At 38.0% G+C, this 4,545-nt stretch overlaps 1 long non-coding RNA gene across 1 annotated transcript; it reads right to left on the reverse strand.

Moving 5' to 3' along the window:
- Positions 1 to 719: 719 nt before the first annotated feature.
- LOC135153779 (uncharacterized) lies at positions 720 to 1,658 on the reverse strand. Its single transcript, XR_010293285.1, has 2 exons — positions 1,157 to 1,658; positions 720 to 870 (listed from the first exon to the last, which is right to left on the reverse strand). It is a non-coding gene; the product is annotated as an uncharacterized LOC135153779 (long non-coding RNA).
- Positions 1,659 to 4,545: the final 2,887 nt, after the last annotated feature.

Below are 4,545 nucleotides of genomic sequence, written 5' to 3' on the forward strand. Positions count from 1 at the left end.
AAATGCATGCATAGCACATAATTATGTACATACACAGAGCATATAGAGCGCCTTGAGCTTGGCAGGAGTCAAACCGAACGTAGCCCGACACAGTGACGTCATAGAAATGATAGAATCACAATTCAAATCACGATTGCGTTTATACGTCCTTTTTCGTTCTTGATTCTACAGAAACGTCTTTCCAAACGCCCCCTTTTCCGTGTTTCATGTTTGTGATTTGAAAGACGTTTATTTTCACTTTTGACTAAACGCTATCGTGATTCTGCAGAATTATGATTTGAATCATGATTCAGATCATGATTCTAGGGTAAAAAAGTGGCGCATAAACGCACCCTAAGTACACAATTTCTTCCAGAATCCTTTGGCACATATCTTTATTCATACATTGATTGGGCGGTCATTTTATTGGATTCTGTATGAACTCACATTAAAATCATCACAACTGGCATTCATATTTAACCATCGTATACTAATTGTATTCCATTTCTTATTCCAGGGATGCCACTAGGTGTCCTCCAAAAATACTGAAACTTTTCGCGGGCCGGGATAGTGTCCAAGAAATTTATTTTTTAGGGGGGGTCCACCTTTAAGTTTGGGATGGACACATGTCACAGTTAAAAAATTGGACTAGCAAAAAAAAAAAAAAAAATTAGGAGGGGGGGGGGGTCCGCCCCCACCTCAAATTTAGGGGAGGGGGGGAGGACCAAGTGGTTTCTTACCTTGTTGTGATCGATGACTTTGAAGTCAATTAGGTTTGAAAAACTGACGGTAGTTAGTTGTGTGTTTCTCATAGAACGCTAGACCAAAAGCTTCAGTCTGTATTTTGGTTGTTCAGCTGAACCGCGTTGGCTCCACTCACCAATACATAGACTGAAGAGTTGTTGGCCCATACATAAAGACAACGTATCAGCTAACCCAGGGAGCTCCGGCCGGCAAAGCGGGCCGGGGCTAGCTGATACGTAACCCAAGGAGCTCCGGTCCGCTTTCCGGGCCGGAGCTCCCTGGGTTCCGTATCAGCATGCAGCAGTAACGTTAGATCTAACATTCGGCGGAAACCCGATTTTCGGATCGTTTTTGGTACATAAAATGTCACATTATAAAAAAATAATTACATCCAAACTTACGAGAAAATATATAAAATTCAGAAACATCGTACCTTAGACCGCAGTTACCGCTAATTCCTTTCAAATGATGATCAAAACTTAGTCATCCTTGATTCCTTCGTTGGTCATCGTAAGTTGCCATCTTGGATGACGTCATCATCTGTACAGACGTATTTACCAGTCGCTATTATACCGCGATTCGTGCCGCTACTTTGCGCTTGTCTATGTGCGTGCGTTTGGAACTTGTCGCTCGCATTGATTGGCCAGGATATCGATAATTCTAATCAGAAAGCCTTGATAAAAGCATAACTCAATGAACGTAGTAGGCAGTGCGCGGGTTTATAATTTATGTACTGTATAAAAGCAAATATCTCGGGGAAATATCTCTCACTCGGTCGATCGACATGCATCGCAATCGGAAGAAATAGGGGGGAAAAAAGGAGGGCTTTCCGTTTTTTTTAATACACAGAAAACAGGAAAAGTCGGAAATACGGAAATAAGACAGATAGCAGGAAAAAAGCCGGAATTCCGTATAAATACGGAAAAGTGGCATCCCTGTAATATTCTCATGTATTCTATTCATATTATTAGAAGATTTACCACTTTTGCTTTTGAGTTTGTCCTCTATAAATTCATTTACAAGGAAGTAGAGATCTACTATTATATATGTATGCACAACAGGAATAAAGGACAATCTATCTGGGTAGAAACTAATGGAGTATGGTTTGAATATTTTTTTTCTTTAAAAACATATCAAATCAAAACATAATACACCTGTGATACATGTAAATGTAAAATGAAAGTGCAACTTAAACAAGAAATTAAGGAAATCACGAAATGGTTGCAAATACACGCAGGCCTTTATTTTGAACAATTCTGTATACAGAATATGGCTGATTTGATGACTGGTAAAGCTATCAGTCCTTTACAAATTATAAAATAACTGCTAACCTAATCCATCACTTTTAGGGACAGTGATTTTCCGCGATCACGGAAAACGGACGGAATTCACGGAATCGGCCTTATGAAACGGAAAGTGGCTTTTCAAACGGAAAATCACAGAAAACTTGTTTTTTCTCAAAATGCACAAAATATCAACAGAAATGAATCCCAAATCCTCAACAAAATATGAATATCAACTGAAAAAAACACGATCTCACTTTGCAACAACAATCATGACAATCAACACATCGTAACTACACTCGAGCCCCTCCATCACTCGATCGTATCTAAATAAGTTTACACTGACGTCAGCATATAAGGCAGAATACGGCCGTGTGTTGCTGCCCTCTGCGTTCGGTCATAATACAATGATCACGGTGATTCAACAAATCCAAAATGGCGGATAGACGGAAGTCGTCGACTGCTCAAAACGATGTCCGAAAAGTCCCCAAATCAGCAATAAAATCCCATGTAACCATTAAATAATGCTAATAATATGAAAGGTTAGGATGTATTAATGTTGATAATGTTTCTCTAAATAGTTTTTGAGCTCGAATCTCTTCGATTAAAATGGATTTTAAAGCGATGTTAGTACATTGGTAGACGCAAATTTTGACCAGCGCTAGCATTTTGACATCGCGCTACTCATTGCGTATTGGTTTTCTATGTAAACGGAATTGTCACTTTTTCATGTACACAAAGTGTATGGGGAAACGGAATTTCCGTTTTCAGACATGCTGAAACGGAATTTGAGATTTTCTGAAACGGAAAAGGCAATTTTTAGAAACGGAAAATCACTGTCCCTACACTTTAAAGAGAGGGGTGAAACTGTATAGGGCTACTTGTTAATTGAGTTAATGACAAAGACAAACACTCCCTTATAAAGTCACACTTGCCTGACTAAAACCCCCTAAAGTACATGTATGAGATCCCATTCACATTTACTTTCTTGAACTGGTTTCCCTTAAACCAGTTAAGGAAACTCGTTTAGAAGTTCACTTCACTGGTATTCTCATCACCATCTCCAGAACTGGTGTCCATAACCACTTTATGAGAAGTGGTCTTGTTGCTATGGGAATGCTCTGATTGCACTCAGTGGGGTCATATGTAAAATATGAAACCGCAGCTACACACAGCCTGTACTGATTAGCAAGCTTCAACATGCATACACTCTTGTATAATTCAGCGTGACAATCAATTCCCAAAGAAAGATTGTGTTCTCACCTACACTTAAACCAGCTTAACAAGGCAAAGCTGACTTGGAAACAACAATGCGAGGCAGTTTTCCAAACTGGTTTGAAAGATCACTTAAGATAGCTCCAAGGCCACTTTGAGCATTCCCATTACACGTTAAAGATAAATGCCAGTTGTGGTAATGATCTCAAAATTAGATTTTAAAGAAGCCAATTAAATGACCACCAAAGTGTCTGTTTGTATTTAATAAAAAACATGAGCCAAATGATTCTGGAAGAATTTGTGTAATTGCTGAGAAACTAGCAAATAAGCATGGGATTCGGGTCAAGCATCGGGCCGACATTCAAGCAGTAATAATACACTGTCCCACGTGCGCTTATCTGTGTTAGTGGACATTTTCAGCGTAGATTTCAAGATTTCACAAAGTTCAGTTTATGTAACTGTCCCAGATCTAGATCCTTGATGATATAGTGACAATTAAGCCTGGTTTTACAGACTTTCTCGTGAAATCAGTGTTTACTGCAACTACTTTCATTTATCTTTAACAGGTTTCCACTAAAGTAGTTTTAAAAAGTAGATGCAAACAGGATCTTAAAGTCCAGTCAACCGCCTAGGAAGCATCTACATTGACCATGCAAGCATCAATGTACAGCTATAGAGGCCTACATTTTTTCTAATGCTGATTATTAATAGATATCATCTCACATCATATCTCATTCTATGCAGGTAGTTTATTATGGGTTTTTTAACTCAAATATTTTAATCATATTAGAGTGATTACTACACATCATAGCTATATTCATCTTCATACAGTGAAAAAGGGAACATTACTTTATAAATTCATCTTATATTCAAAATTATGCATTCATCTCTTAGTAAAAAAAACAGAAACCCAAGCGTATGCACATACAAATAATCAATGTTTGTAAACTGCAAAAGTGGAAATTTTCGCGGAGTGAAGATTTTCGCAGATTTCGCGGCAAGATCGGCAAGCACGAATTCATGAGCATCTATTTTAATGCAAGTTTTGAACCACGATTCAATTGCGTGTATCGTTTTGGCAAAGAGACTGCATAATTTGACCTATAGAGGGTGACATTTGTAAAGGACAAGTCCACCCCAACAAAAAGTTGATTTAAATATAAAGAGAAAAATCCAACAAGCACAACACTAAAAATTTCATCAAAATCAGATGTAAAATAAGAGTTATGACATTTAAAAGTTTTGCTTAATTTCAACAGTTATATGCACATCCTGGCTGGTATGCAAATGAGGAGACTATGTCATCCACTCACTATTTCTTTTG

This window comes from Lytechinus pictus, chromosome 3 (genome assembly GCF_037042905.1).
Source record: "Lytechinus pictus isolate F3 Inbred chromosome 3, Lp3.0, whole genome shotgun sequence".
In the NCBI taxonomy this organism is placed as follows: domain Eukaryota; kingdom Metazoa; phylum Echinodermata; class Echinoidea; order Temnopleuroida; family Toxopneustidae; genus Lytechinus; species Lytechinus pictus.